We start from the raw sequence: 13,563 nt of genomic DNA, 5'->3' as shown, positions 1-13,563 counted from the left end.
TCATCTGAAGGTTATTGCAATAGTGGAAAGTATTTTAAAAGTTTGTATAATCAAAGTGGAAATGAAAGATATTTTCATTTTATTATGAAGGAAATGGAATTGCCAATCGACAGGTGAGTTTAAGACTGACTCTTATTCTCAATAAATAAATTCTGTATTGACTCTTTATAATACCTATTTACAAAGCTATTCTAGACTGCTGTGTCCCACTTGACAGAAAGTGTTTTTTCTCATAGCTTGAGCTCAAGACCATCGCACTGTATCAGATTTGGTATTGCATTCTCTACTCAGTGCAGGAGGACAGGTAGAAAGGCCAGATCCTCAGTCTATGATGTCCTAGTTAATGCTCAATTAATGATCAAGAGAAATAATGTTTTACAGCATGGGAAGTTTAGCAGTATACCCAGAATGAAAATAAAAGCCAAAAAAACACAAAGCATCTTATTATATTTGATCAAAAGTTGTGGAAAAGTGTTCTGCAATGTAAATCTGAACATGATTATGATCCCTTCTTTTGTCGCATCCAATTTTCAAGAAATAGTTTTGAAGAAAATAGTTTTGCACTAAAATTATATATGTGCTTTGTGATGCACAGTTTAGTTTTCACAAATGCATAAAGACATGTACCATTGCCAAGATCAACATACAGAATACTCCTTACACCCTATGAAGACTTCCTGTTGCCCCTTTGTAGTCAATCCCTACTTCCTTTTATAACTCCTGTCAATCCATTCTCTGTAGTTCTGCTTTTCTAGTATGCTTTTTCCATTTATTTTCAATTAATTAATTAATTAATTAAAAAGATTTTCATTTATTTATTTGACAGGGTGGTGGCAGACAGAGGGAGAAGGAGGAGCAGACTCCACCTCCCCCGCCAGCCTCCCCAGCAAGGAGTGGGGCTCTTTCCCAGGACCCTGGGATCCTGTTCTGTGCCTAAGACAGATGCTTAACTGCCTGAGCCACCAAGGCACCCCAGCTTTTCCATGTACGAGCAAATTATTCCTGTTTATTGCTGACTAGTATTCCATTGTATGAATTTACTAGTTTGTTCATACATTCACTTGCTGATGAACATTTGTGTTGTTTCCCATTTTGGGTGGTTATGAGTAAAGCTGCTATAAACATTCTCATAGTGACTTTTATGTGAACAGAAGATTTCATTTCTCTTGCCATGAATGCCTGAGAGTAGGATTGTTGGTTCAAATGAGAAGTATGTATTTAATGTTATCAAAAAGTACCTAATTGTTTTCTAAAGTGCCTATACCATTTTCTCTTTTCGTTTGCAATGCAAGAGTTTTCCAGTTGCTCTGCATCCTCTCCAGGATTTAGCATTTTCACTGTGTGTGTAGTGGAATCACATTGGGATCTTAATTAGTTTTTATTTCCCTAAGGATTAATGAGACTGAGCAACTTTTTGTGTGCTTATTTGCCATTCCCATATCTCCTTTGGTGAAATGTCCCTTCGTGTGGTTTACCCATTTTTAAAATTAGATTTTGTTTTCTTTTTTTTTTTTTTTGACATTTATATAATGTGGATGTAATCTGTTGTTAGATATATGAATTGAAAGTATGTTTTTTCTAGAATGTAGCTTGTCCATTCATCCTAGTAATGGAGTTGTTTTAGAGAGAATATTTTTAATTTTGATGAAGTCCAAATTATCATTACTTTAAATTGGTTGTGTTTTTGGTTTTATATCCAAGAATTCTTCCATATCTATGCCCAGAAAAATTTTGCTCCTGTGTTTTCTTTTATTTTTTATACTCTCTCATTTTACGTTTGGGTGTATGATCCATAATCAGTTAATTTTTTGAATAAAATATAAGCAATAGATTGAGGCTTTAACTTTTTCATATGACTGTTTAATTGTTACAGATCCAAGCTGTGTTGTTAGGTGCATGTACATTGAGGATTATTATTTCTTTACGATGATGTGACCCTATTATCATTATGTAACAAATGTCCATCCTTATTCCTGGTAATTTTCCTCATATATATGTCGGTTTTGTCTCATATCAATATAGTTGCTCCTACTTTCTTTGAATTTGTGTTTGCCAGGTGTTTCTTCTTTTTAGACTTTTATTTTTAACCTATGTATATCTACTTATTTAACATAGGTGTCTTACAGACAGCATATAGTTGGGTCTTAAACAAGGCATTTAATTTTTTTTTTAAATGCAGTTTGACAACATCTGTTTTCATCATTTATATTTTACTTCTTTAATGATTTTTCTTGGATTGGGTCTGTAATTCTTTTTCTTTTCTGTTTGTCTTTTTTTTTTTTTTTTTTTGGTTTGTGGTTCGTATCTTACCTTCTTTTTATTATTTGAATAGGTATTATTTTTTCTTTTTCTTTTTTTTAAAGATTTATTCATCCACTTTTGAGTAGGGGGATGGGCAGAGAGAGAGTCTTTCAAGTGTACACCATGCCGAGCTGGACACAGGGCCAATCAAGGTCCATGAAACCATGACCTGAGTCTAAAGCAAGATCAGCTGCTCAACCAACTGACCCACCTAGGTACCCATGAATAGCTTTTAGTATTTTATTTTAATTAATCTATTTAGTTTTTTTCCTATATACAATCATTTTTTTAGAGGTTGCTCAAATTACAACATACATATCTGTAGTTTTACAGTCTATTTACAGTATAGGTAATATTTTACCACTTCAAGTAAAATGTAGCAGCCATATACACATATAGAGTTCTTTATCTTTCCTCTTTTCATGTTAATTTTTTTTTTTATCCTGTGACGAATCCACCAATCAAGCAGATTCTCTAATATGTATTCTCTGGATGTTTTTTGAATATTTTTCTTTATTTTTCATTTATACCTATTTGATTATCATGTATCTGGGTATGGTTTTCTGTTGCTTTGTCCTTTTTTAGTACGCTATACTTCTTTTTGTGTAAATTTCTTTTTCTTTCTTGCTTGCTTTCTTTCTTTCCTTCAAAGATCCCACATATTCACTTGACAGAGAAAGAGACGGTGAGAGAGGGAACACAAGCAGGGGGAGTGGGAGAGGGAGAAATAGGCTTCCCCGCAGAGCAGGGAGCCTGATGTGGGGATTGATTGCAGAACCCTGGTTTCATGACCTGAGCCAAAGGCATATGCTTAAGGACTGAGCCACAATTGTACATACAGTCTGTATGTACAATTGTACATACAGTCAATTGTAAATTGACTGAGCCAATTTACAAGGCGCCTTGTAAATTTATTTCTTTCAGCAAATTTGAGAAGATCATAACTATTATTTTATAAAAATGTATTTTATCTTCCAGTCTTTTTCTCCTGTCATTCTGGGATTCCCTTGACACAGTGGCCTTTTCATTTTGCCCCACATGTCCTTTGTGCTATGTTCATTTTGTTAAAATCTGATTTTCTCTGTTATTCTGATCATGTAGTTTATCTTAATCTATGCTTACATTCACCTACTATTTCCTCTGTCATCTCCATTAGGCTGTTGAACCCAACTCATTGAAATTTTTATTTTTGGATTCTGTGTTTTTCAATGTTAAAGTTGTATTTGGATCTTTATTGTAATATATACCTTTGTTTGCTTAAAATTTTTAGTTGTATTGTGGGAGTTATGATTTTTATGTTAGGAGAGAATAGGTTCTATTAAGACTCATTGGGGGTAGTTGATATTTTAGTGTCTGATCAACATAGTTACATTCAGACTAAGTTCTAACTTGCTTTCTGTGTGATGTTCTTTGAAGTGATATGGTTCAGAGCCAACAGCCAAGAAGGAATTCTTGATACGTCTTAGGTGCAAAAATGTGATTTTATTAACACACAAGTACAGGACCCTTGGGCAGAAAAGAGCTGCACTGGGGTCGTGTCCTATACTGTTTATATACTTCAAGGTACGAGGGGTTTAGGGTGAGCACAAGTCTCAAGCTATTTTTGGAAACAAGGTTTCCAAGATCCTGAGTGTTCTCACTACTGTTAGGAAAAGGTCATTTATTATTGTTTAATGAAAACTCAGTCATGAGACACTGTCGATGTATATTAGTGGGCGATAAGCTTGCAGGATGATTGCTAACATGTTTCTTGGGAGGTAGAGATAGAGGATGTTTCCAGCAGAATTTTTATACATTAAAGAACACTTACAGGATCCTGGGGTGGGGTTGGTAGTCAGGCTAAGATCGCCTTTTGCTGTTATCCAAGTGTCCACATTTAGGCTGCTGAGGTTCCAGAGGAAGGCTACTCTTACGTTTTTCAAGGACTTGTGAATGGGCTGTAGGCAGTAAGGAAGTTTAATTTTTTATTTTGCCTTTGTTACCCACATCATTTGTATAGTAGTTTCAATGTCAATTTATTTGTCCAAATGTTTACTATGCTGTTTGAGTTGAACATCACGTGTTCCACTTAGCAGTTACTCTAGGAACTGACTGGTGGTTTATATCATATTTCAGCTCTCATGTCCTTTCCTGTCTTTCTTTATGTCTGTTCTTTGTATGTACAGACTGGAGTGAGCCTGCTATGTTTTTGTCCTACACATATTTAAAGTGTTATAGAAGAAGACCTTCTGCACTGTGGTCCTGATGTAGGAAAGGTGTTAGGGTTCAAAGCTGGTGGCCAAGATAGAATTCTTGAGATGTCTTTGGTGCAAAAAGGGTAGACAGGACCCATGGGTAGAAAGAACTACACTGGTATCACGAGACCTGGCCCATTACATGCTTATAAGTTGGGGGTTAGCTATTGTTGGGAAAAGGTCATTTACTACCATCTAATAATACCTCAGTCATGAGACCCTTCAAATGTGTATCAGTGAGCCGTATGCTTGGATGATTACCAAGATGAATCTTGGGGAGTTTAGAGATAAAGGAAATGTTTAAAGGAATTTTGATATATTTATATTAGACTTAGAGGATGGTTGTCCTTTTGCCCTTAGCAAAGTGTCAACATCGGGGCAGTTGAGTCCCTACAGGAATGTCACTATGCCTGTTTCAAGGACTTCTCATAGATGGGCTGTGCGTAGTACAGAAATTTAATAATTCCTCTCTGCCTTTGTTTCCCACATCAGTCCTTCTACATAGACTTGGACTGAAATTGTCATGAGACAGATTGACATCAGAAAATCAATTATATGTATATGTACTATAAGTCTACATAGACATGGAGATCCCAAAGGCAATAATGCAACATGAAGCTCATGTGACCTAAGAAGGGGGTAGGGTCTGGGGCTACAAAGGGGAGGTAGCCATTATGAGGAAGGTGAGAGTATATGTTATGAAAAACAAGGTTGTTCTGTTATATAGATAAGTTTCTTAGGTAAAGGGCTTTCCTTTGCAATCTACATTTAGGTGTTGAGGGGGAATTCCGAGAGCTTCTCCTGAATCTGCTAGGTTTTGATTACTTTAGCCTCAAAACAATCTTTATGCCACAGTGGCCCATCTTAGGGAAGCCTGTCCTGGGCCCTTGAAATTTCTTCCTCTGAATCTTTCCTTGAGTGTCACACCGTAAAAGCTGAGCTGATATGTTGTTCTATATTACTGAATCGGTCTTAGTCCCGACGTTAGGGAAGTTCATTTCAACTCATTTCAGGAGGTGATTATTAGGTGTGTTTTCAGAGAGAGTCCTATGGTTCAAGAAATCAGGTATTAAACTAGAGTAATTTCCATGGAAACAAAGAAATGAAAAAAACAGTAGTTAATGATTAGGTCAAAATAGAAATCAATTTCTGATTTTTGAAAATGCCTGTGGAGAGGATTTCTGGATTTTAAGACTGAAGTGTTTTCAGAGAGCCGGAGAGCAGGCAGTGTCACTCTGACAGATTTTCCTAGTTTGTAGTTCAGATGTCTCTGGTCATCTCTCAATGGCCCCCATAGCAACAGGCATGAAGAGTGCCTCTCCATGAGCTGTTGTAGTGATTTCTCTGAAGTTTACATCAAATTATTCATATTTATTTTACAGCGCTAGGAAAAAGGGCAGTTTTATTTCTCACATGAATCCAACTCAGAAAGGTAGGAGAAAAGTTACTAAACGTTGTTTGGAGAGTGACAGGTACTAGTGGGAATCAGGATGTTGTCTAGTTTATCATAAAGTGTATTACAATCTAATATTCACTCAGGTGTGTTGTTCAAACAAATTTTGCTCTGTATAATCACTGTCATTTTTATCAAAGGAAGCCAAATGACCATTTGTTTGCAAAACAAGTTTAGTCTTTATAGCTGGTTCTAATTACTTAAATAAGCACAGTAAGAACAGTGATTCGCCTAGTAGGTTCTTTTAAATCTGTTTTGCTGGAACTTCTTTTAAGGTATTTCTAGATTGAACTTTTGATAGCCTCTCCAGGTTGTAATCCAAATCAAAGTTCCCACCAAATTCTTGCTAGACTTTGCCTGTAGTACTTCTAGATTTGGGTGATTTCCTCTCTTCTTTAGATGCCCCAAATAGTCTATGGTTCTGGAACCTGCCAGAAGCATTCTTCTTTTCTCACTAGGTAAGGCTACTGTAAACACTGTAAGCAAAGTTTGAGGAGAACATCTCAAACGGGCTTTATTGGCTCCATAAAGTCTAACTTATTTCCTTAAATCTGTTTATATCTGAGTCAATGCATATTTCAAAGATGACATTCCAGTCCAAGCCTGAATAATATAACCAGCGATTCCAGTTGTATCCTGTTAGAAAGAAAACAAATTCTTATTGATCTTATGTAAATAAATATATAGCCTTAAAAAATATAAGAATATTTACTGAGCTTTATAATTCTGGAGGGCTCATATAAGTGTTCCAATTCTGTTTATAATCGTATGATTTATCAAAATCGCAATTGCTTAGGTACCTTAAGAGAAAAGATACCTTTATATCTGAGAAAAAGAAAACATTTATTTTTTTAATGATTTTTTTATTTATTTGAGAGAAATAGCACAAGCAGGGAGAGGGATAGGGATGGGGGATGGGTGAGAAGGAGAGGGCGAAGCAGACTCCTTGCTTAGCAGAGAGCCTGATGCTGGGCTCAGTCCCTGGACCCTGAGGTCATGACCTGAGCTCAAGGGTGTCCCTTAACCAACTGAGGCATCCAGAACCCCTTAAAAAACAAAGCATTTTAAAAACCCAGCAATGTTCAAAGAAGGTCATAAAAATATTATTTTCCTCAGTTCATTCAGTCTCATGTTACTAACTTTTATTTGGCTTCAATCCAGTTTTTTTCTACTGGTTTTTGAAATTTTTACCTAATTAAGTTTGACAATCCTATGGTCACCAGAAATCTGTACTCAAGATTTCCTTCTAAAAAAAAAAAAGATTCCTTCTGTGACTCTCACTGAAGAGTAAACGCATTTGCAATAGCATTAGTGCAAAACTGTAACTGTAAATGGCAAGACTTAAAAATGGCCATTGTTAACATTTTGGTTATAGTTCACTATGCTGAAATTGGCAAGGTAATTTGGTTATTTCTGTGACATAAAATACCTTAAGATAATAACATACCAGGACATCAGATTTCTAGGTGTATTGTACAATTTTAGAACCCTTAATTACAATCTCTGTAAATATGATCTAATGAGGTTTAGTATCATTTATTTCCTTTTTTTTTTTTTAAGATTTTTTTCACGCCTGGGTGGCTCAGTGGATTAAGCATCTGCCTTTGGCTCAGGTGGTGATCCCAGGGTTTTGGGATTGAGCCCAGCATGGGGCTCTCTGCTCATCAGTGAGTCTGCTTCCCACCAGCACTCCTCACCCTGCTTGTGTTTCCTCTCATTGTCTCTCTCTCTCTCTTTCAAATAAATACATATAATATTTTTCAGTTTTGTGGGGGCAAGGGTCAATGGAGGAGGAAAAACAGGCTTCCCGCTGACCAGGGGAGTGCAGTTGCTGGGTCCTAGGGTAGCTCTGATTTTAGCTTTTTGAGTCATCTCTGTGCTTTCTGTCCTGTTTTCTATAGTGGCTGTATCAATTTGCATTCCCACCAATAGTGTAATAAGAGGGTTTCCCTTCCTCCACAACCTTGCCAACACCTGTTGTTTCCTGAGTTGTTGATTAGCCATTCTGACCTGTGTGAGGTGGTATCTCACTGTGGTTTTGTTTGTATTTTCCTGATAGTGATGTTCAGCATTTTTTCATGCGTCTGTTAGCCATTTGTGTCTTTAGAAAGATGTCTGTTCATGAGCAAAAATGAACTGTTGGGAATTATTCAGGATAAAAAGCTTCTGCACAGCAGAGGAAACAATCCAAGAAAACTAAAAGGCACCGTATGGATTGGGAGAAGATATTCGCAAATGACATATGTGAAGAAGGTCTGGTATCCAAGCTCAACACCCTGATGTGGTTTTGGAAGGTAGGTGGGGTTAGGTCTGGAGCCAATGGCCATGAAGGAGTTCTTGAGATGCCTTTGGGGCAAAAAGGTGGTTTTATTAAAGCATGTGAATAGGATCTGTAGACAGGAAGAAGTGCTCTGGGTTGTGACAAATGGCTGATGATATACTTGGGAACTGGGGAAGGTAAGGAAAAGGGAGGTTTTCACAAAAGTTTACTATGCTAAAGAGGACTAGAGGCCTTGCCATTGTCATGTTAAGCTAGTGTTTCCAGGTAGCAAGGCATTTACCTTAAGACAGTTGGGAACTTCCTGGAGAAATGTCACACAGGTCCCACCCAGGAGTGGGGGTGGGGGTGGGGGTAGGGGTGTGGTTGCATGATGTCAGCTTCTGCTTTGTCTTCAGCTAGACTTTGCTCCCTCATTAACCCAAATCCAAAAAATATCCAGTCAAGAAATGGGCAGATTTTGGTTACTTTTTATCTTTTATCTTTTTTTTTTTTTAAAGATTTTGTTTATTTATCAGAGAGAGAGAGAGAGGGAGAGAGAGAGAGCACAGGCAGACAGAAAGGCAGGCAGAGGCAGAGGGAGAAGCAGGCTCCCTGCCAAGCAAGGAGCCCGACGTGGGACTTGATCCCAGGACTCTGGGATCATGACCTGAGCTGAAGGCAGCTGCTTAACCCACTGAGCCACTCAGGAGTTCCACTTTTTATCTTTTGAAAATAGGTTTTATATTTTAATTTTTCAAAGATCATTTATTTATTTGTCAGAGAGAGAGAGAGAGAGAGAGCACAAGCAGGGGGAACATCACACAAAAGGAGAAGCAGGTTCTGCTGCTAAGCAAGGAGCCCAATGTGGGGCTCTCTCCCAGGTCCCCGGGATCATGACCTGAGTCGAAGGCGGACACTTCACTGACTGAGCCACCCAGGCATCCCTAGTTGTTATCATTTAGAGCTTTGAAATGCTGAGTTCTTACAAGCACTTGCCTTCAAACTAAGTAAATAGAGCTCTTTCACAAATGAATTTTAGCAATACCATCTGGAGTAGAAAAAATTTCTCATATTTGTAACAGAGATAAACACATATACACAGACAAGATGCATGACACACATTCATAGACAAGATGCAAACAATCTTCTAGCCCTAGTTCTTACTAGTATTTGTGGTAAAGACATTAAAACTCCCTTTCCAAATACTTTTCTTCCTTCTTTCTTATTTTTGAATAAACTTTTCAGTAGGTTCTCCCTCTTTTTTTAAAAAACACTTTATTTATTTGAGGAGAGTGAGAGCACAAGCAGGGGGACAGCAGAGGGAGAGTGAGAAGCAGACTCCCTGCTGAACAGTGAGCTTTAGGGAGGTTGATCCTGCGACCCTGAAATCATGACCTGAGCAGAAGGCAGACATTTTGATGAAATTTTAGACTATAAGTGACGTTCATTTGGTTAAGTGTGGAGCTGATGACCATGAAAGAATTCTTGAGACATCAGTGGTACAAAATGTTGGTTTATTAAGGCATTGGGACAAGACCTGTAGGCAGAAAGAGCAGCTGCACTGGGGTTGTGAGGAATGGCCCATTATATACTTGCAAGTTCGGGGTAGGGAGTCAGGGATCGCCTAAGTCACTAAGGAATTTTGGAAGCAAGGTTTCCAGGATCTTGAGGGGCTAGCTGTTGTTGGCAAAAGGTCATTTATTACCATCTAATAAAACCTTAGTCATGGGACCCTTCAGATGTATAATGGTGAGTCCTATGCTTGGGGGATGATTGCCAGCCTGTATCTTAGAGGGTTTAGACATGAAGTTTCCAAAGGAATTTGTATATGTTAATGTAGGCTTTCAGGATCCTGGTTGGGGGTCTGGGGGAGGTCAGTCTAGGATTGCCTTTTGCCCTTAGCAAAGTATTAACATTGAGGTAGTTGGGTCCCTAGAGAAATGCCACTCTGCTTGTTTCAAGGACTTGTCAGTGGGTTCTAGGTAGTAAGGGAATTTAATAACTTTTCTTCTGTCTTTGGTTTCCCACATTAATTTAACCCACTGAGCCAGCCATGCACCCCTCCCAATTTTTAATATATTTTTAAAGATTTTATTTATTTGAGATACTTATATATATAGATAGAGAGAGAGAGAGAGAGTACAAGCACAGAGAGGGACAGATGGAGAGGGAGAAGCCAGCTCCCTGCTCAGCAGGGAACCCAAACCAGGGCTCTATCCCAAGACCCTGAAATCATGACCTCAGTGGAAGAGAAGTGTTTGAAGGACTGAGCCCTGTAGGGGCCCCTAATTCTTGATGCTTGTAAGAATGGTTCTTGTGTCTTAGAGAAGATGGGATTGGTAGAAAAATTACATCACAGAAGCACAGCAACTATGCACTTCTCCAAAGTACATGTTTGGGGCATATCTGTCTGTCCTGCAGGGTGCTTGAGTCTGGACTCAACAGCCATTATATATATATATATATATATATTTCTTTATTTCTTTATTTGACAGAGAATGAGAGACCACAAGTAGCCAGAGAGGCAAGCAGAGAGAAGGGAATCTGGCTCCCCACTGAGTAGAGAGTTGGATGCAGGGCTCCATCCCAGAACCCTGGGATCATGACCTGAGCCAGAGGCAGAGGCTTAACCCACTGAGGCATTCAGGTGTCCTAGCAGCTTATATTTTTAAAAAAGAATACCTCTTTTTCCTTTTTATTTTTTTGTTTCAGGCAATTGTGTTTTGTGTTTTCATTTTAAAGACATAAGATTCATAATTTCAAGGGAAAGAAAGAATGCAAAATGATTCTTTTCCAAAGTTTCAATATTGTAATTTAAAATTAAACAATCCTTTCTCCTAAGTACAGGACAATTATGCTCCAATAACTTGATCCCTTGCACTATCCCGAAACAATTTCAGAGGCTGTTTTATCCTGGTTTGTAGAGTTGCATTTCTGCTTTTGTAGAGACTTTCAGACAAAGAGTTGTTTTTAATTTCCCACAGAACCAGATTACAGCGTAAATATTAAGCAAGTAGCTGCCTTTTTAAGTAAATTAGCTTCTTTATATTAGGCTGAACTTTAACTGAAATGGTAATTCAAAAGGTTTTTATCTGTATAAAGCATTTTAATAAAAGCCTTTCTATTCAGTCTTGGGTTGCATTAGTAGAATGGACTAGGAGAAATTTTGGTTTCCCTTTCTTCTGTATAGGGTATGTAGTGAATAAGTTCTTAATCTTTTGAATTTCTGTCTATATTTTCTGGGGATTTTTTAAAATGTGAATGTGAAAGGGCTTTTTTAAGGGTTTTGCTATTATGTGGGAGACACGAATTCTTTTCTACTGGGGGGTCAGAGGTACCCCTGCAAAAGACACTACAGGGGAATGCCTTGACACTTGCCCAGCTTGATTATTAATCCCTAGAAGATAGGAGAATAGCAAGCTTTTGTTTCCATTTTCAGGGGCTTTGTTAACTGTATTCCTGTCTTTTAGCACTTACATGAGCAATATATACACTTTGAACTTAGAGATAAGACCTGAGTGCTCTTTGTAATGCTTATAAGAACGGTAAGTTATAATAGGCCGATGAGGCCAGATTTTAAGGGAAATTTACATTTTTGTCAATATTTGTTTCTATGTCTTAAGTCTAAGTTCTGTGATTTCATCTTGTCAACGATGTCTCTAGGGTAGCCATTATACTAAAAAGACAATGGAGAGTTCTTTTTCTTTTAAATATAGCCAGTTCGAAGGATCTATCATCTGGCCAGTGACGAGTCGGATCTAATAGCAACTCAAATCAGGAAACTTTAACGGGTTACCCCAAAATGTAAGATGCACCCAAAGAGTACATAGGTGATACTTCCTTATGACCCAAAAATTTACTTCCAAAATTAGTCGAAGAAAGCATAGACTTTCATTTCACAAGTTGTAAGGATGGTGTCATGGAATCACTTTTTCAGACTCTGACAAAATTGTGAGATGCTGTTCTGAAGAAAAGATTTACCACAGCTGTATTTTCAGTTTCAAAGCCGAGAAAATACTTTATTGATATTATAAAAATCTGATAGAAACAGGAAGAAGAAAAGGGAAATGTATACATAGCTGAGGGCAATATTAAGTGGTAAAGGAAGATGAGACAGAGTTCCATGAAATCACGTCCTTACTTCATCCAGCCTCAGGAGCTGCGGAAGCCCCATGGAGACAGCCAGGCTGGGGTCCTGAGATTCCTGGGCAGAACATCCTCCTCAGCTGAGACTGTCATCTGATCATCACCATAAGGGCCCTATTTATAGGGCAAAAGATGAGCTCTGAAGTTAAACATTTGTTTGCCTATGTGTAGTTAGGAGCGAACTACATTTCCAAGTTATAATCTCTTTACATCTTCAAAGAGCCTGGGCCATCTGTGCTTTCCTCCTCTCCTGGATTCTATTCTGGGGGGCCAGCCCAGCCTGGAGCATGGGGGAATGTAAGGCAAAATGTTCAGGTCTTGGCCTTCAGATCGGATGAGCCAGTTCTGACCTGAGGCCAGCTCATGCCAACTAACCAGGCTTTTGAGGTCATCCATACCCCTTGAGACTCACAAAGAGCATTCTTTAGCTTGCCCATGTACCTGGAAGTTCAGGTGGTGGGTATGGGTGATGCAGTACAAATCCTAGAAACCTCAGTCCACACAATGCAGAAACCTCCAGGCACAGACCTGCTGATCCTTTTATCCTGGGTAGGGGATTACTGGAATGGGATTTTACAGCACTAACAGGTAACAAAGGTTAACAGGTTTCTATGGGCTAGAAAGTTTTAATGACACCCCTTGGCAGCTGACATAGAGCGAGCTAGAGGGTCAAGAGTCAGATCCCTTGGCCATTTGTCCACCAAAGTGAATCCTGGTAAGTGTGATGTGGTTCTGGAATACGGGTGATATTCTTTGGGGTGAGCTGACGACCAAGAAACCATTCTTGAGACATGTTTAGTGCAAAATGGTGGTTTTATTAAAACAGGGGGACAGGACTGGGGGGCAGAAAAAGCTACACTGGGTTTATGAGAAGCAATTGATTATATTCTATTTGTTTGGGGGAGGTAAGTTAAAAAGGAGGTTTTCATATCCTAAAGAGGACCTCAGAGATACCAGAGGGCTAGCCACTGTTAAGTTAGAATTGTTTTTCTCTCTGGCACCATTAAGATAGTTGGGAGCTTTCTGGAATAATGTCACATATATCCTACCCAGGATAGGGTGGAGGTGGTGGGTTACAGTGTGTAGAGAGTCTTTCTGATGGTAGAGAACAAAGAGAAATCGTCTCACTGATCATAAAGCGATGCACTTAGGTCATAGAACAGCATGAA

Source organism: Mustela nivalis (genome assembly GCF_964662115.1).
Source record: "Mustela nivalis genome assembly, chromosome: X".
In the NCBI taxonomy this organism is placed as follows: Eukaryota; Metazoa; Chordata; class Mammalia; order Carnivora; family Mustelidae; genus Mustela; species Mustela nivalis.
The sequence above is the reverse complement of the archived record's forward strand: the minus strand, read 5'-3'. Positions refer to the sequence as shown.